A 20392-nucleotide genomic window follows, 5' to 3' on the forward strand; every position below is an offset into this window, starting at 1 on the left:
GGGCTCACGAATCACCTTTCTTCCCTGCAAAGTTATCAGCTGCTTAATTATAGATGAGAAGTTTGCATCTGTGGCCAGAAACCAGGGCCAGGTTTAGTAAAACCTGAGCTGGCTCCCAGTTTCCAAGGACAGTCAACATCAAGGAATCCCACTGCATGCTTTCCCAGGACTGTAGGGTTGGTGAAAAATGCCAGTCTTCCCAGGTATGATGTTTTCTCAGATTCATAAATGGCTCCTGACAGTGTCAGTAAAACAATGCTAATCCATCTGGGTTTAAGTGAGATGGCAAGAAAACCAAAATTCACTATCAAGGTGACCTATAAAAATTACTTCCCATCTGTCTCCATTCCTTGTCCTCTAAAACAATATGGTGGGGCGTTTGGTGGGGCCCTGTAAAAGGTAGGGGAGAGGAATGAATGACTTCTCCATATTCTTTCACTTCCCACACCGTATATTCCAGTATTGGGGAAATTTTGCGCAATTATTGTTTTTATAGCCCAAAACATACACATTGTACAAAACTTAAGAGAATTGAAAAGGTTCCACAGTCTCCCCTCATCCATTTCCCTTAATCTGTTTAGTATCTCAGCCACAGTGGCATTAGACACTGCCCTAGGTCCTGGGGAGAGAGCAGTGAATGAAACAGAGTTCCCATCCTTCATGAGCTGCATTCTAGTGTAGAGAGACACAAAACAGCTTTGGGTACTGATAGATCCTACACGAAAAATAAAAGAACCTGACAAAAATCAGCCTTTGAGGCTCTGAAGGAGAGTATGGTCAGCTCTTTCAAATGTTACCAAAAGGTAAAGAATGGAGTAAGATGTAGTCATGTGTCTACTACTAGATGGGAAGTAGTCTTCAACCACGAAGATGGTTGGTGACCTCGAAGGTAGGAGGAAGAATGAATGGGAAGTGAGACCGTGGAGACAATGTCGGCTCACCCTAGAGACTTTCTGTGAGTAGGCAGCAAATGGGACGTTGTGACACAGCTGGAACGTTGTGACACAGGCTAAACGAAACCGTGCGCATTCAAGTCCTGAGCCCAGGGCCCGGCCTGGAATGAGCACATAGCTATTCTTAGTGTTATATCTCCTGCCCCCTGTCTTTCCTGTGTCTCTTCAGAGTTCATTTTTCTCCTGAAAGTGTTTCCGGTCTGTGACTGTCTTATGCGAGTCCCAGGAATGTACAGTCACTCAGAGAATTATCCATAGTTATGAATGATTGTATCTCTGGCCTTTCTAGACGAAAGTTACGCTTCCAGGAATCGTAAATGGAAGGGCTTTGTGTCTTCAGCGGCCCGTCAGAGTGCATTTGGTGCCGGCAGGATGAAGCTGCATGTCCGCTCACGTCAGCCTGACAGGGTGCTTTGGAGGTGCCAGCAACTACCAGATTTCAGGCCGTGAGTGATCTTCCTGCTTCTCTCTGTGGCGCCGCAGCACAGATGCGAGAGCACCCAGGGAATTCGTGGTCTCCAGACAGGTTTTCTGGTATTTCCATATTTTCCTATGACGATTTGGGAGAGGTGGTGTTGGCATGTTTGTGGTTGGATGGCTTCTGGTCTTTTGTTTGCTAAATGTCTGCCAAAAGGACATATGTCCCCAGTTGTCACTATTCATGATCACTTATATGGCCAGAGATTCGTCACAGGGGTTAAAAGACAAAGCAATCTGGATAGCCTACAATCAGCACCACCTACCCTAGGGATGGTTGTGTTCAACCTTAAGTCACTGTGATCCTGTTCCTCAGGGCACCAGCTCATGTCCCAAGCACCAGACCCATATTTGTTCCCGAACGTGGGCCTAGGTGCACAGCATGTCAGCCCTGTTAAAGAATCAGTTAATCCCAGATTCTCAGTAAGTGCACCTATTTGTACCCAGCTGGGTAGCTATCATTATGGGAGAAGAAGAACATTCCTTGTCATATTCAAGGTGCCAGAGTCAGACTGGACTCCCTGCTTCTCCTCCCAGCTGAACAGCAGATCCTGAAGCTACTCTTCTGGGAGTTGTTGCTTCTTAATGCCCTCCCTTGGGGTCTCTCTAGCAGAATCTCCCTTTCCAAGGAAATCTGATGTCCATTCTTCATATAACACCACATATTTGTGACTTCACTCAATCATTGCCTTGCATTGACAGAGAGTTGCTTCGTGTCTGTCTTATTTTTGTGAGCCGTTTAAATGTCTTTGAATTCCATTCAGCTGAGTATGCAGTGTAGACAGTCTGCAAATATTTTTGAATTCGTTTTAATGCATTGCTTTACCCTCAAGGATCTCGGAGTTTCACTGGGAAGGCAAGGGGTAGCCAGGTGAAATAGTTCACTAACAGGGCAAGGCAATAGGTCAGTGCCCAAGCGGAAATGTAGACCCCGGAGGTTCTGTGCTGAGGAAGTGGGGGGAGAAAAGTCTGGAGGCAGGGCCAGTCCGAGAAGGCTCTTGCTTGTAACAGCGGTCGCCTGCAGAGAGAAAATAAGTCCGTAGTTGCTTTCCAACTTGGCCTGGTTTTACAAATGAATGTAGCTAGCATAACAGTATTTCTGCGACTGTCATCATGTCCTTTGCACACTGGTCTCTCTGCTTCCTCAAAGGCATTTGTCCTGCAGACAAGCCAAGCTCCTGACCCCTAGAAATCTCACAACAAAGTTGACTTCTGTCCTCCTTTCCCACTCACCAAAGCCCTTTCATCGCTAGTCTTTTTTTTTTTTTTTTTTAAGCCTCTGTTTCTTTGAAAAGTTTTATCTTATGGTTCAGCTCTCTGAAAAAAAAAAAGAGCCGATAGCAGGAGAAGCAGCAGACAGAGGATGCATACGCTTTCTGGCACTGCTTTCTGGGTGCTGCACTTGTGCTTTTTAATCCGGCTGCTGTCAAGCTCCATTAGGAGATTTGAACATCAGCCTCTTGCCTTTGGGGCCTCGCCTCCCATCAGCCCTGGCTGGAAGGAGGACGGCGTTTGAAGACGAAAGACAGGTTGAGTGTTGCAAAGAGCCCTTCCTCACCATCCTCACAGCCCAGTCACCTTTCGTTCCATATGGCGGCCTTCATGCTCCCACGTGCAAGCACTGACCACTACAGGGAAGCCATCAGATTGCCACATGCTGGCATCTGCAAGGTGATTCGAAAACTGTAGAACAGGAAGCAAGGCCAGGCCCCTGTAACCCCTGTCTACCTTTGAAAAGAAGCAGATTTCCTCCTTCAGGAACGCCGAACAGTGTTGGAGGAGGATTAGAGCCTCCACTCCCACCAAAGTGGTAAACGTCACTCAAAACGGTCCTGGGACCACAGGGCGACAGATGTTATAGCCAGACAGCCTTCCACCTCTGGCCTCTGCTGTGGCTTTGGTGGGTCGAAGCAACATTTGGACTCTTGCCTCGGGGGCCTGGCAGCAGGTTTCTGGGAAGGAAAAGTCCCCTGGTGACATTCTCTTTCTTTGCATTTGATAAGAAATAGAAACCAGTCCTGCAGAAAGAATCTATGAGGGTGTTTGTTTCTCAAGCTGAAATTAACACTTTTGTTGGCATCAGCAGAAAATATTAAGTGCCTGACTCTGTAAATCATTGTGCTGGATCTAAAACCAGAGTCTATGTATGGTTTGTTTGTTTGTTTGTTTTGGTGAAACTTAGTGTAAAAAAGCAGTGGTTTGCATTCAGCAAATCTTGAAAATTATATGGAAAAAAAAAATAGATGGACCATAAAGCTCAAATCATTGTTATTAGGAAGAACAAATGGAGAGTATGTGTTTATCCCTGTGTTGTTACCACTATTAATTATTACAGTAAATGCTTCATTGAAGAAAGCTCAAGGTTTAGAAAGAAAGCTCAAGGCTTGCTGAATCAGGTATTTAGTTTGTAAATTTAATTTATTTTCCATTTAATTCAAAATTTTAATATATATACATATTTTTTAAATGTTTAATTTTGAGAGAGAGAGACAGAGCGTGAGTAAGGGAGGGGCAGAGAGAGAGGGAGACACAGAATTCAAAGCAGGCTTCAGGCTCTGAGCTGTCGGCACAGAGCCCGACATGGGGCTCACACTCATGAACCCGTGAGATCATGACCTGAACTGAAGTTGGGACCAATAGGCACCCTTTAAAATTTTAATATATTTTTTATGTAACGTGGCATTAAAATGAATTTGCAAAAGAAGGTGTATTGTAATGCCTATGATTGGGTTTAGTGATACAAATCCAACACACTTAGTTTTTGAAATGGTTAAGTTGTGCTTCCTTCATTAAGTTGGAGCAAAACTTCTGCCAGTGTTGGGGCACCTGGGTGGCTCAGTCGGTTAAGCGGCTGACTCTTGATTTCTGCTCAGGTCATGATCTCACGGTTTGTGAGCTCAAACCCCACATCAGGCTCCGTGCTATGAGCAACTCACACTGTCTCTGTCTCTCTCAAAATAAATAACTAAACTAAACTAAATAAATAAACTAAAACAAACAAACAGCTTCTCCCGGTATTGTGTGTACAGTCAGTGGACAAATCCATGCAGCACTGAAGGTCTGAGACAAGCTGAGACAGAATGGACTGGGAGGAGAGGGGATACAGACTTCGGAGGTAATATGCCCTGAAGAGCTACACACGCAAGCTTGGATGTGAAGCAGTGGAGGAGGGACTGAAGCAACAGGAAATGTCCAGATGACAATGAGCAAATTCCAATGGGAGAGCCTCGGAGAGCAATACTGAGCTAAGCACAGAGATTTGGGGCTCTCCTCCGGGCAGCAATGGTAACAGTAGGAGAGCAGTCTCAAATTTTCAGAGGAAATAAGGCAGTTGGCTCTACAAGACAAGACATAGGAGACAACAGTACATTTATATGGCAGATTTTAAACTAGAACTTCTGGAATAAGAAAGAAATACTGACTGGTGGTGCCCACCTTGGGCCAAATAAACAATGCTCGGCCCTTGCATCACTGCAGCAAGACTAAGTGTTGCCCCCACGGCGGTATTAACGGCCCATCACAATCCTCCTGTGTCTTCGTGCAGTTTGCAGATTGCCAGAACACCGTCTTTTCCCTTGTGCTCATCTACCTGCTTACAAATATGCTATAAAAAGTCTTTTTTTAGGGAGCAAATATTGCATCCTTTTTTTGTTGTGGCATTTCTGTCCTTTATTTTTTCTTCTTTTCCAGCTTCATTGAGGTGTAAATGACAAATACATGTATTTAAAAATGTATGATGTGGTGACTTGACATACTTTGTGAGATGATTACCACAATCAGGTTAATGAACATCTCCATCAGTTCATGAAGTTACCTGTATGTGTGTGTGTGTGTAGTGAGAATGTGTAAGGTCTACTCTCTTAGCAAATTTCAAGTATACAACACAGGATTATTACAGTATTACAGAGACCATGCTGTATGTTAGCTGCCGAAATTTATTCTTCTTATAGCTGAAGGCAAGTACTCTTTGACCAGCATCTCCCCATTTCCCCTACCCCTCAGCCACTGGTAACCACCATTTTACTCTGTTTCTATAAGTTCAGTTTTTTAGATTTCACTATAAGGGATATCATGCTGTCTTTGTCTTTCTTTGTCTGGCTTGTTTCACTTAGCATAGGCCCATCTGTGTTTTTACAAATGTCAGGATTTCCTTCTTTCTCATGGCTGAATAGTCATAATTATATGATATATGTATATATCACATCTTCTTCATCCACTCATCTGTTGGTGGACACTTAGATTGTTTCCATATCTTGGATATTGTGAATAATGCTGCAGTGAACATGCGAGTGTAGAAAATTTTAAGATAATGACTTTGTTTCTCTTGGATATATACTCAGAAGTAGGGTCACTGACTGTATGATAGTTCTATCTTCAGTTTTTTGCAGAACCTCCATGCTGTTTTCCACAATTGCTACACCAGTTTACATTCCCACTAACAATATACAAGGATTCCTTTTTTTCCACATGTGTTCGCTTGTCTTTTTGATAAAAGCCACCATGACAGGTATGAAATGATACCTCAGTGTGGTTTTGATTTCCGTTCTCCTGATGATGAGTGACATTGAGCACCTTTTCATATACTTGTTGTCCATTTCTGTGTCTTTGGAAAAGTGTCTATTCAAGTCTTTTGCTCATTTTTTAAAAAGTTTATTGACTTATTTTGAGAGAGACAGAGACAGCGCTAGCAGGGAAGGGGCAGAGAGAGAGAGGGAAAGAGAGAACCCCAAGCAGGCTCTGTGCTGCCATGAGGCTTGAACTTACAAAACCGTGAGATCGTGATCTGAGCCAAAACTAAGAGTCAGACACTTAACCTACTGGGCCACCTAGACACCCCTTGCTCATTTTTAATTGGATTTTATTTTGTTTTGTTTTGCTCTTGAATTGTATAATTTCTTTATATAGTTTGGATAATAACCCCTTATCAGATCTATGGTTTGTAAATATATTTTGCCATTCTGTAGGCCGCCTTTCATTTTGTTGATGGTTTCCCTTGCAGTGCAGAAACTTTTTAATTTGATGTAGTTCCACTTAATTTTGCTTTTGTTCCTTGTGCTTTTGGTGACATTCCAATAAATCACTGGCAAGACCAACGTCAAGAAGCTTTTTCCCTAAGTGTTTTCTTCTAGAAGTTTTTTAGTTTTCGGTCTTACCTTTTAGTCTTTAATCCATTTCTGGTTAATTTTTTCCTGAGTAGTGTAAGATAGGGGTTCAATTTCATTCTTTTGCATGTGAATTTACAGTTTTCCCAGCACCATTTATTAAAGGGACTGTTCTTCCCCTCACCCCGCCCCCCCCCCCCAATTGCATGTTCTTGGAGCCCTTGTCAAAGATTAATTGACTACATATGCATGGATTTATTTCTGGGCTCTAAAATTTGTTCTATTGGCTTAGGTCTTTGTTTTTACGCCAGTACCATACTGTTTTGATTACGGTAGTTCGTGTGATACTTCTGGGCTTGTTCTTTTTCCAGATTGCTTTTAGCTATTGGGCCTTTTGTGGTTCCATACAAATTTTGGAATTTAGTGTTTTCTTTCTACTGTTTCTGTGGAAAATGCCACTGGAATTTATTTTAGAGATAGCATTGAATCTGTAGATCACTTTGGGTAGTGTTGACATTTTAACAATATTAATTCTTCCAGTCAGTAAACGTATCTTTCCATTTATTGGTGTCTTCTTCAATTTATTTCTTCAGTGTCTTGTAGATTTCAGTGTATAGGTCTTTTCCTCCTTGTTAAATTTAATTCTAAGTATTTTATTGTTTTTGATGCTATTGTAGCCAGGACTGTTTTCTTGACTTCTCTTTCTGATGGTTTGTTGTTAGTGTATGGAAATGCAACTGATATTTGCATGCGGATTTTGTATCTTGCAACTTTACTAAATGTATTAGTTCTAACAATTTTTTGATGGAGTCTTTAGGTTTTTCTATATAATATCATGTCATCTGCAAATGGAGACAGTTTTGCTTCTTCCTTTCTAATTTAGATTTCTTTATCTCTTTTTGGAGTCTAATTGCTCTGGCCGGGACTGCTAGTACTGTGTTGAACAGAAGTGGGGAGAGTAGGCATCCTTGTTTTGTTCCTGGGGCCAGCATTACTCTGATACTAAAGCCAGACAAGGACACTACAAGATAAGAAAACTATAGGCCAATATCCCTGATGAACATAGATGCAAAAATCTTCAACAAAATAGTAGAAGCAGAATTCAACAGCATGTTAAAAGCACCAAACACCATGATTAAGTTGAATTGGTCTGTGGGATGTAAGGATGGTTCAACATACACTAAAGCAATAAATGCGAACATCACATTAATAAAATGAAAGACAAAAATCACTTGATTATTTTAATATAAATTGACAAAATCAACATCCCTTCCTGATGAAAACTCTCAGCAAATTAGTTATGGAAGAAATGCACCTCAGCATAATAAGGGCATTTATGACAAGGCCACAGCTAATATCATACTCAATGGTGAAAAGCTCTAAGTTCCTCCTAAGGTCAGGAACAAGACTAATATCACATCTTTGAAGGCAAAGAGATATTTAAGTGCCAACAATGAGTTCCTAGGTCTATGCAGATCTTCTGCATAACTTGAGTAAGTCACTTATATACTCTATCCCCACATGTAAAATGGGCGAATAATCCCAGTTCTTGTGGCCCTTGGAGAAGCTCCCAAAGATGTGAATTCTTTGCTACATGTATGATTGTGTTGGGAAAGATAAATAAGTTAATATCTTTCTCATGCTTTAGGTGGCTAAAAGCAGACCCAAGGCCAACTAATTCCATTTCTTTAATTCATTCTCCTGTTGTTTAAGATTTTACAGAAGTCTCAGGAACCACTTGCAGAGGCTACAAATCTGAATAGGAAATTGCTCCTTACTCATTTACTGAATTATCCTATAGCTCTTTTGCGAATTTCTATTAAAGAACTGATTCACCCTCAAGTATCTTCTGGTGGCCCATGCAAACATGTCAACTTTTCTTTATGCTGAAACACAAATGCCCTTCAGCTCTTTGGTGCTGGTGCAACATTTAGGGCGTGGATGCTGGTACTCTGTCCCCATATAGCCACACATACTTTTTTTAATTCCCATTTTGCTCTACCAGTTACTTTAATTCAATCATGAGAAAGTACTTCACTATGCTGAGAGTGCTTTTCAGCACATTGTTTTCATGAGTCCTATTTGTATCTTCCTAAGAGAAGAGGCTGACCAGTCACTCTTGAAAGCAGCTGTTCTGGCTGTGAAACGGTGGTGCAGACGGTCTCATGCATCAGCCAGGACACCAGGGCAGGTAAGGGGAATTCAATAATCCCCGAGTCCCACAAAATGACCATAAAATAAAAGACTTTGTCTCCAGAGAGGATGGATGTTTCACTTCTATAAGAGAGACCAGGAAACAGAGACAGAAGAAAACGCAAGATGACATCCAGACTTTCACAGCGGTCGCACGCCCTGTTATTACCTTTTCCTTAGATATTTAACTATACCCTACCACAATCCTAATTCCAAGACCTTGTGAGAGAGGACAAATCCCTCCCCCCAATAACTTCTGGGAGTACTCAGAACTGTCTCACATTCCTCTCTGTCTCTGTGCTCACATATCCATCCCTACTTGCTGCCTCTTTTCTGACCTACATACATTGAAACAGGCACAAAGCCAACCACTTGCCCCCGTTCCCACACACCTGCAAATTCACTCACAGAAACACATAGTGTCAGTTTGGAAACACCGCTGAAGATCTGGGGGGAGAAGGTCACGGAACGGGGTGCAGCGAGAAAGCGCAGTCTTCAGCCATATGCCCGTGTCCACTTTCCTCCTCTCTTCCTCCTTGTCCCTTACATCCCAGGAGCAACCGCGTCTTCCCCTTGCCTCACAGAAAACAGGTTTTTGAAAAATCAATCACCCCTCCCAAATTTAGAAAGGTAATTTGGTGCACTTCCTGTCCATTAGTGTAACACACCCCTAACAGAGACCTGAGGGGCAAATGCATCAATGTTTTTGCAGCAAAATGAATAAATATTGGCACCAAATGAGATAAAGATTTTAAACATCCTCCCTAGAGCTTAAGTTTTGCCCCTACATCAGATCAGGTCAGCTCTGGTTTTGTTCTCAAATGAGATCTTTTCTAAGCTGACTTTCAGAGAGTTGTGAATTTCAAATTGTGGATAAGCCATCGTAGATCTATATGAGAGAAAACCACTGAGCTGGGCCTTATAATCCAGTCCTCTCTAGAGAGAGCTGTGATCTTAATCGCTTTAAAAAGAAAAACTTGAATCCTAATGTGTAGTTTGAATATCAGATGGCAGAGTTGGTCACACAGAAGAAATTAAACTAATATTCCTTTCTGATATGTCAGGAAGCTTCCACCAGAAGAACTTGTGTTTAGACAAAAAGTAATTTTTCCCCCCAATGATACCGACAACACCAAAACTGCTTTGGGAAGAGAGGATGGCCTCCTCAGATAAGGCAGGAGGAGAGGCTTCCAGTGGCCCTGGGAAAGGGGGGGTGGGAGGCAGGGTTTTGTCTCACTCCTATTAAGTGATGTGGCCCCTGTCGGAATGGTCCTTTGATTGATTGATTGGTTGATATTTGTTTAATGTTTTTACTTATTTTTGAGAGATAGAGCACGAGCAGGGGAGGGACAGAGAGGGAGACACAGAATCTGAAGCAGCCTCCAGGCTCTGAGCTATCAGCACAGAGCCCAATGCAGGGCTTGAACTCATGAACTGCGAGATCATGACCTGGGCCAAAGTCAGACACTCAACCAACTGAGCCACCCAGGCACCCCTTGGATGGTCCTTTGATTTTATAATGAAAGTTGGTAGAAAAATAATACTTTACTAGAATGCACCTAAAAGTGCAAAAGGTCTGGGTAATTACTTTTTTCCTTGATGTAGTGCTATTGATGTTTAGCAAAAAGGCAGTATTTTCACCCAAAATAAATCCTTCCAGATTAAAACAACAGCACATTCATATATGCAACCGGAGAACTTGTGCTTCTGATGACGATGGCAGACCCATCGTCCTGCAGGGTAAGCTGAAAAGAACTCAGATATTTGATAAAATGTTTTAAATCATCTTAAAAGCATCAAAGAGCCAACTAATTCATAAGGAATTACTAGCTTTAAGTCTCAAGAGAGGGTAGACATTCAAACAGATGAGTCTTACACGTGGGGCCACTGGGGGGCATCTGGTAATCCTGGTTGGAAGTCAAAAGTTAGAGCCCATGGTTCGCCAGAGGTATGGGTGCTGTAGAACCACGCCCTGCTTTGGGTTGGGATCCTAAAGGAGTTACACTCTAGGGTGGGGTGAATGGGAGGCACTTGTACCTGAGTGGGGACTGGATTCAGTGACTCACTTCCAATGCATATTGTCTGTCAAAAGTGACTTTTTTTGCCCATGGTCTTTCATCCTGGCTTTCTTTACACCATGGTGGGTTCAGGGCTCCATATCATACTTGTGAAAATTTATTAGTTTTGCTTGCACATTCATATGTGAAAAATATCATAGTTCCAAATTACATGAAACAAAAAGTGATAGAATTGAAATGAAAAATAGACTATTCTACAACGAAAGTTGGAGACTGTAATTTTAGAAAACTTTTTTTCTTAAAGCAAGCTCTACATCCAGTGTGGTGCTCAAACTCACAACCCTGGGATCAAGAGTTACATGCTCTACTGACAGAGCCAGCCAGGCACCCCGAAAGTTGGAGACCTTAATATCTCACTTCTGAAAATGAATAGAACAACTAGACAGAAGATCTACCAGGAAATAGCAGACTTTGAGAAACTTTAAGAAAGTTATTCACAAATAGGAAGAAATTAAACAGCAAATAACCACTCCCACATAACCAATGGTTCTAGGAAGAAATCACATGGAAAGTCAGAAAATTTGAGATGACTGAAAATGAAACCAGAATGCACCCAAACTCATGGAATGCAGTGAAAGCAGCACTTAGGGAGAAGTTGACGCCTAGAAACACCTATATTAAAAAGGAAAAAGGATCTCAAATCAACGGCCTAAACTTCTACCTTAGGAAACTAGAAAAAAGAGCACACTGAACCCAAAGCAAGAAGAGAGAAGGAAATAATAAAGATTAGGGTGGACATAAGTGCCATAGAAAATAGAAAAACAATAGGGAATCAATGAAAGTAAAACTGCAACTTGGAAAAGATCAACAAAGTGAACAGACCTTTAAGTAGATTGATCAAGAAAAAAGAGAGAAGAAAACTCGAGAATGAGAAGTAATCACCTTACACAAGCATCAGGATGTTAAAGGAACACCACAGACAGCTGTATGCCAACAAACTGGATGACCTAACTGAAATGGAGAAACTCCAAGAGAGACACAAACTATAGAAACTAACTCGAGAAGAGATACAAAAGTCTGAATACACTGAAGGCAGATTGAATTAGTATTAAAAAAATTACTCTCAAAGAAAGCCTAGACCCAGGGAGCTGATGGATTATACTATTTCAAGATGAATTAACATCAACCTTCACAAACTCCTCCAAACAATACAAGAGGGAATAATTCCCAATTCATTCTATGAGTTCTGTATAACCCTGATGCCCAAACCAGAGAAGGACATACGAGAAAAGAAAACAAATATCCCTTATGAATACAGGTGCCAAACAGCACAACAAAATACTAGTAAACCAAATCAGCAACATATAAAAAGGATTATACACAGGACCAAGTGAGAGTTAATCGAGGAACTCATGGTTGTTTTTAACATCCAAAAATCAATGAATATAATGCACCATTTGAACAGAATAAGGACCAAAACCATTTGATGACAGTAACAGATGCAGAAAACATTTAACAAAATCCTCCATCCTGTTATTACAAAACACCCTCAACAAACTAGGAATAGAAGGGATTTTCTTCAGCCTGATAAAGGATATTTATGAAAAACCTACAGCTAATAATTTACTTAATGGTGAAAGGCTGGATGTTTTCCTCCTAAGGTCAAGAACAAGACAAGGACGTCTGCTCTTTCCACTGCAATTCACAATTTCACTGGAGGTCCTAGACAAGACAGGAAAAGTGGAGAGAAGAAGGCTGACCGCATGGAATCAAAGTAGAAATCAACAACTGAAAGATAACAGAAAATCTCCAAACACTTGGAAACCAAACAACACACTTGCAAATAACCCCATTGATCAAGAAGGAAGTTTTAGGGGAATAAAAAAATACGTTGAACTGAATGAAAATGAAAATACAAATGTCAACATCTGTGGGACCCTGCTAAAGCAGTGCTAAGAGGGAAATTTATAGCACTAAACGCATATATTAGAAAAGAAGAAAGTCTTTAGTCAGTAATCTTAAGCTTCCACCTCAAGAATCTAGGGGAGGGACACCTGGGTGGCTCAGTCGGCTAAGCGTCCGACTTCGGCTCAGGTCATGATCTTGCAGTTTTTGAGTTCGAGCCCCACGTCAGGCTCTGTGCTGACAGCTCAGATCCTGGAACCTGCTTCAGATTCTGTGTCTCCCTCTCTCTCTGCCCCTCCCCTGCTCACGCTCCGTTTCTCTCTGTCTCTCAATAATAAATAAATGTTAAAAAAAAATTTTTTTTAAAGAATCTAGGGGAAAAAAGAGCAAAATAAACCTAAAGCAAGAAGAAGAAAGGATATAATTAAGACAAAACCAGAAACCAATAAAACTGAAAATAGAAGAAAATCAACAAAGAGCTGTTTCTTTGAAAGTTTCGATAAAATTAATGAAACTTGGGCAAGACTGGCAAAGGAAAAAAAAGGAGGGCACAACACAAATTACCAATGTTTCTGGAATGAAACAGGGTCATTATACAGTCTGCAGATATCAGCAAGGAAAAAAAGGAATAAAATAAACAACTCTACACACATAAATGTGACAACTTAGATGAAGTGTCAGTTCTTTGGAAAATACAAAGTACAACACATCTCACCCAATATGAAATAGGCAATTTTAATCACCCTATAACTACTAAGATAATTAAATTTATAATTTCAAATCTTCATTTTATTTTATTTATTCTCAAGTAAGTTAACATACTTTAGGAGTAGAATCCAGTGATTCATCACTTACATATAACACCCAGGGCTCATCCCAACAATGCCCTCCTTAATGCCCGTCACCCATTTTCCCCACCCCACTCCCATCAACCTCCAATTTGTTCTCTGTATTTAAGACTCTCTTATGGTTTGCCTCCATCTCTGTTTTTATCTTATTTTTCCTACCCTTCCCCTATGACCATCTGTTAAGTTTCTCAAATTCCACAAATGAGTGAAATCATGTGATATGTGTCTTATAATTTCAAATCTTCTAAAAGGCCCAGGCCCAGAGAGATTCACCAGAGAATTCCAGCAAACATTCTAACAAGACTTAACACCAAATCTACATGGTCTCTTCCAGAAAATAGTAGAGATGGGAACATTCTCCAATTCGTTTTATGAAGTTAGTATCACTCCAATAGCAAAACCAGACAAAGACAGCACAAATAAAGAAGACTACTGACCAATAATCCTCTTGTGAATATAGATGCAAGAAATGCTCAACAAAATATTAGCAAATAGAATTTAGCAATACATAAAAAGAATTCTATACCATGACCAAGTAGGCTTTATTCCAGGGCTGCAAGGCTGCTTTAATTTTCAAAAAGCAATCATCAACATAATCCACCATATTAACAGGCTAAAAAAGAAAAATCACATGATTACATAACCCAATGTAAAAGCATTCAACAACATTTACTATCCATTTATCACAAACATTTCCACAAAAAATAGAAATAGAAATTTTGTTAGCTACAGCTGGTTTATACTTAATGATGAAAGGCTGAATGTTTCTCCTTTGTAAAAAAAAAAAAATTAATGTTTATTTTTGAGAGAGAGAGAGAGAGAGAGACAGAGAGAGAGAGAGACAGAGTACAAGCAGGGGAGAGTCAGAGAGAGACACACACACACAGAATCCAAAGCAGGCTCCAGGCTCCGAGCTGTCAGCACAGAGCTCGACTCAGGGCTCAAACTCATGAACTGTGAGGTCATGACCTGAACCGAAGTCAGATGTTTGACTGAGCCACCCCGGCGCCCCTGAATGTTTCTCCTTAATATCAAAATGCTAGCAAGGTTCTTGGTAGATATAGAGAAGATTATTCTAATGTGTAAATGGAAAGGCAGAGGACCTAGAAGACCCACAACAATTTTGAACTATTTATTTTAATGTTTATTTATTTTTGAGAGAGAGAAGCAGAGTGCAGAGAGAGAACAAGCAGGGGAAGGGCAGAGAGAGCAAGACACAGAATCTGAAGCAGGTTCTAGGCTCTGAGCTGTCAGTGCAGAGCCTGACGCGGGGCTCAAACTCACGAATCGTGAGGTCATGACCTGAGCTGAAGTCGGACGCCCAACCGACTGAGCCACCCAGGTGCCCCTAAAACAATTTTGAATAGGAAGAATAACATGGGCAGAATCAGTCTGTGTGGTGGTACTTGTGGAGGAAGAGATCAACGCAACAGATAGAGCATCCAGAAATAGACCCATGCAAATACGCGCAATAGGTTCCGGACAAAGGTGTAAAAGCAACACATGGTGCTAAAGCAATTGGACATACTTAGGCAAGAAAAAAGATCTCAACCAGAAGTTTACATCTTATGTAAAAATTAACTCATAATGTTTCATAGACTTAAAGGTTAAAATGCGAAACAAAAAAAATCTAGGAGAAAATCTTTAGGATCTAGGGCCATGCAAAGAGTTCTTAGGCTTGACAGAAACTGCATGACCCACAGTAGGGAAAAGTGAAAAATTGGACCTTATCAAAACTTAAAAATTCATCTGCAAAATCCACGCAAAGAGGATGAAAAGATGATCTACAGACTGGGAGAAAATATTTGCAAACGATGTATCTCAAAAGAACTAAGATCCAGAATGTGTGAAGAATTATCAAAACTCAACAGTAAAAAAACAAACCCTCTAACTAGAAAATGTCCAAAAGGCATAAACAGGTATTTCGCCAAAGAGGGCATTTAGATGGAAATACAGGTGCCATGATATTCAACATCATTCGCCACTAAGGGGAATGGTAATTAAAAAGCACAATGAGATATCACCATACATTTATCAAAATGGGTAAAATTTTTTAAAAAGTGACAACTCTAAATTGCTGGCAAGGATGTGGAGAAACTGGTTAATTCATACACTGCTGGTGTGAATGCAAAAAGGTACAGCAAGTCTGGAACACAGACTGGCAATCTCTCTTAAAAACGAAGCGTGCAACTAGCACATGATCCAGCACGGCACTTCTGGGCGTTCATCCCAGAGACATGAAAGCTTATGTTCGCACATAAACCTTCACACGAGTGTTTATAGCAGCTTTAATCAAAATAGCTCAAAACTGGAAAAAAACCCGGATGTCTTTCTTCTTATGAGTGAATTAATGGTTACACAAGCCATGGAACATCCATACCATCCAGTGGATAAACCTGGATGAATCCCCAAGGAATTACGCTGAGCGGTGAAAAAAAAATACAAAAGTTTACATACTGTATTATTTCATTTATATAATATTCTTAAAATCACACTGTTTTATTTATTTATTTTTTTTTAAATTTTTTTTTTTCAACGTTTATTTATTTTTGGGACAGAGAGAGACAGAGCATGAACGGGCGAGGGGCAGAGAGAGAGGGAGACACAGAATCGGAAACAGGCTCCAGGCTCCGAGCCATCAGCCCAGAGCCTGACGCGGGGCTCGAACTCACGGACCGCGAGATCGTGACCTGGCTGAAGTCGGACGCTTAACCGACTGCGCCACCCAGGCGCCCCAAAATCACACTGTTTTAGAAATGGTAAACAGATAAGTGGTTTCTAAGGGTTAGGGATCAGAAGGGAAGTGGGTGTGGCTATAAGAAGGAAATATGAGGGACTCTTGTGCTGATAGAAATTGTTCTGTATTTTGACCGTGGCAATGCCAATCTCCTGGTTGTATATTGTACTATAGTTTTGCAAGATGTTAAAGATGGGGGAAATTGGATAAAGGGTACCTGAGATCCCTGTATTATTTCTTACAACTGCATTTGAATCTACAAGTATCTCAAAATGAAAATTCCGCTTTAAAAAATTATTCCTGATCATAAGATGAAGGTTAATGAGTGGAGAAGATACTTGCAATCTATAACCAACAAAGGCATTTAGCTAGAAAATACAAAGAACCTTTATGGATCAACAAGAAAAAAAAATCAGATAACTCAATAGAAAAATGGGTAAAGATTTGAATAGGCACTTCACAAAACTGAAAATTCAAATAGGCTATAAGCACATGTAAAGGTCCACAATCTTATTGTTAACTAGGGATATGAAATGAAGATCACAACTTTGGTGTCATTACATGTCCACCAGATTGACAAAAATCAAGAAGCCTAATAATATTGTCTTGGCAAAGATGTGGAGCAATTGGAACATAGCTCGTGGGAGTGTACATTTCATGACCGTCTCGGTAGACAACTTGGTATTATCTAATAAAGTTAAATAGAAACATACCTTATAGCCCAGCAATTCCACCCCAAGGTATACCCTAAAGAAAAGTTTGCATTAAAAATTTTTTTTTAACGTTTATTAATTTTTGAGAGACAGAGACAGAGTATGAGCGGGGAAAGGGCAGAGAGAGAGGGAGACGCAGACTCTGAAGCAGGCTCCAGGCTCTGAGCTGTCCGCACAGAGCCTGACGCTGGGCTTGAACCCACAAACCATGAGATCATGACCTGAGCCGAAGTTGGACGCTCAACTGACTGAGCCACCCAGGCGCCCCAAGAAAAGTTTGCATTTAGACACCAGGAGATATACACAAGAATGTTATTAGCAGTATTACATTAGCAGCCCCAACCACAACTATATGCAACAAAAACAACCCCACAAACATGACCAAGTGAAAGAACAAGCCAGCTACACATGAAAAATCCATGCTATATTATTCCATTTACAGAGATTACAAAAACAAGCAAACTAAACTACAGTGTTTAGGGATGCATAACAAGCTAATAAAACCAAAAAGATATATAAGGAAGTGATTACTATAAAGTCAGGATGGCTGTTGCTTGGGGGGGAAGGGAAGGGCTCAGGAAAACAAATGGGGGCGTTTGTAGGGTGATGTCAATGACCTGGGTGAATACACCAGTTTGCTTTATGATGATTGGTTAGGCTGTACATATACTTCATTTTCACTTTTCTCTCTTGTGTCATCGTGTACAACAAAATAACACGTCTCTTCATATTTCACTTTTGTCTCTGAGAAGAAGTGAGGCCAGGAAGGAATGTAGGTGTGAGGTTTGACTGGGTGAGAAAAGGCAGCACGTCAAGATCTGAGGTCAAAATTTAAAACCTGCGAAGAGGAGGAAAAATGTGGAGTGTTGAAGCAACAGTAAATCTTCTGGAATGAGCAGGTGGGTAGCGTTCCTTTGGATATGATATGTTTTATATATAAATATTATATATCATAAATAAATATAAGAAATATATATATATATTTAAATAGTGGTTTAGGAATAATAAAGGTTGCTCCAAGTGCTAAATTTCTTACTGCTCTTGGTTACAAGTTGGACCTGGGCTGAGGGACCAACGTTTTTCTTTCTTCCTGTTTGAGAAATTGATACAGTGTTCGCGTTTGCTTTGAATCCTCCAGACTGTCCAGAGTATGAAGAGGAAAATATATTTGATGTGGGGAACACCGCCCCCCCCCCAGCATTAATTTGGGTGACCCCCTTTCCTCCTCCCCTGTCTTCAGTCCAAGACTGGAGAGCAGGGTCAGGAGAAACATGAACAGATCGGAACAGGCAAAAGTTCCACACTGAGATGCTTTGGAGACGCTAAAAAGTGAGTTTCCTTCCATCTCACCCCACCTACCATGTTCTCCAGGCAGACTGATGTCAGAACTTATTGTCTGGGGGTACAGCACATAAGCTACTTGTAGAGTTTTAAAACACTAAAGGAGGGTAATTTAAAAGAAATCTAGAGCACCGTTAACGTTTTCTCCTCCTGCTGGGGGATGGGGAAGACATTGCGTCCCCTTCCCTGCCTTTTCCTGCTAGATCTCGCCGTCACACTTCTAATTACAGATTGACTCCCTCTCTGCCCGCTACAAGGACGGGGTACCCCTCAACGGCGGGGGCACCCAGGTGTGACCGGACTTCCAGGGAACAGTGCTGGCCAGAAATAGGGAAGCAGATGAGCCTTTCAGGCGGCTTTCCAGGCAAAGTCCGGTGGATAGCGACACACCCTGGTCCTTAAAACTATCATTCCCACGGGATTTTCAGTGCTGGACTTGAGCTGTGGCACATAGAGTTCCCTGTATAAGGCGTTCCTAGGGGGCCCGACTCCTGAGCTTACATTTCTTAGGCGAAAAGGCAGTGGAGCTACGGGAAGGTTCTTTGGAAGACGCCAGCCTGCTCTGCTTGGTCCCTTCCCTCCGCCCTCGTGCAAGCAGCCTCTCTCGTGGGGGATTCTCCCAGGACTGGGGCCAGCGCCAATCAGGTGGCTCGGTACCTGCCCCCAGCCCGGGCCACCTGGAGGGGCGATGAGGCTGTCGGCTCCGTGCAGGGGCAGTTCTCGGAGCGCCGGGGAATGCACAGGAGCCTCACGTGGGCAGCCCCAGGCCCAGGCGCTCAGCAGGACGCGCGCAGACCGGGTGCCAGCCCAACGCGCGAGTGGACGCCGGAAAGGAGCTGCTCAGCGGCGGTAACGGGTTAGGGTGCTCCTCGAGCGAGGTTCCCCGAAGGAAGAAAAGGAGGGACGGGGCGGAGCGGGGCGGGCCGAGGATTCCTTCCCCGCCCCCCACCCGGGCGCCCGGCTCCGCGCGGGGAGGTGCCGGGCCGGGGCGTACTTCCGAGGGCGCCTTAGCACCGGGGTAAGCGCGCCCCGGGGCCACCTCCCCCGCGCGCCCCTATCTTGACCGCGGCCGTGCCGGACTGGGTCTGGGTCGCCGCTTGGCTCTCCCGCTCCGCACCGCGGGCCGCGCGCTCCGAGGGGGTGGGGGTGGACGTCTCCGGCCTCGTGGCCAGGCCGCCGGTCGCGCTGTCCCCGCCTCGGGGCCGGACTTGCCGAGTCCCCGTCCCCGCCTGCGCCGCTGCCGCGCGCTCCTGCTCCGCGAGCGCCTTCCGCCGGCCGGAGCGCACACGGACCCCGCAGCCGCGCCTCGGCGCCCGCCAGCACCCGGGAGCATGCGGCGGCCGGGGCCCGCGACGCTGCACGCTCGGCGGGACCGCGGGGCGCGCGTGAGTGAGCCGGGCCGGGGCTGAGCACCGCGGTGGGTGGGTGCGGGGTGCGCGGGCGGGACGCTCCGCCGCCGTCGGTCTGTGCGTGCGGGTTCCTCCGAGCGCGCGGGCGCCTCTGCGCCAGCCCTGCACCCTGGTGATCCTGCTCAAGTTTGACCACGCTAGGAGGGCGGAGGTGCGTTCGCGGTGCGGGGTCGCCATCTCCGCCAGGCCGTCCGGGTCCAAGACAGCCGGCGCCGACGTCTGCCTAAGGGACAGAGAAACCGGACTGGCACCCGGGCCGCTGTCCGTTTCCTCCCGAGGAGGGAGCTTGCGTCCCGCACCCCTATCCCCAGGGCCGTGCGCGGCGGGCTGGGCTGGGGGCGCCGGCCACATCGAAGCTTCGCTCAGCGGCCGGAGGAGGGTTTGGCTCAAATAGAGCAGGGCAGGAGCGGAGAGCAGTGTCGGGCTAGGCCCGGCGTCCCCCTGCTCCCGTCCTCTTCACCCTAGCTGGCTGGGGTGGCTTGGGTAGAGTGCCCAGCGCGGCGCCCCGGAGACCTCCTGCCCGGGTGGCTTCGTCCGGTCTCTGCGCTTCCCGAGGCCGCGAGGGAGGGCAGGGATGGAGCTCGGTCTTCTCTGTCGGTGCCCTTGGGCTGCATACACCACCCGTGCTTTTCTGTCACACTTGGGCATTCCTTTTCTCTGGGTGGAACTGTGGGGCCCCAGAAGTTCGCTCTTCCT

The 20392-nt window shown here is 43.5% G+C and overlaps 1 protein-coding gene across 3 annotated transcripts in view; it reads left to right on the forward strand.

Annotated features, from left to right (window-relative positions):
* Nucleotides 1–1204: 1204 nt before the first annotated feature.
* Nucleotides 1205–20392, forward strand: part of FAM163A (family with sequence similarity 163 member A) — a 98195-nt gene continuing 79007 nt past the window's right edge. For 2 of the 3 annotated variants that reach the window (XM_030303087.1, XM_032591818.1), the window contains exon 1: nucleotides 1205–1399. The gene's annotated coding sequence lies outside the window, so the exon portion shown is untranslated. The other variant, XM_032591817.1, reaches the window with a different exon arrangement.

Source organism: Lynx canadensis, chromosome F1 (genome assembly GCF_007474595.2).
Source record: "Lynx canadensis isolate LIC74 chromosome F1, mLynCan4.pri.v2, whole genome shotgun sequence".
NCBI lineage: Eukaryota > Metazoa > Chordata > Mammalia > Carnivora > Felidae > Lynx > Lynx canadensis.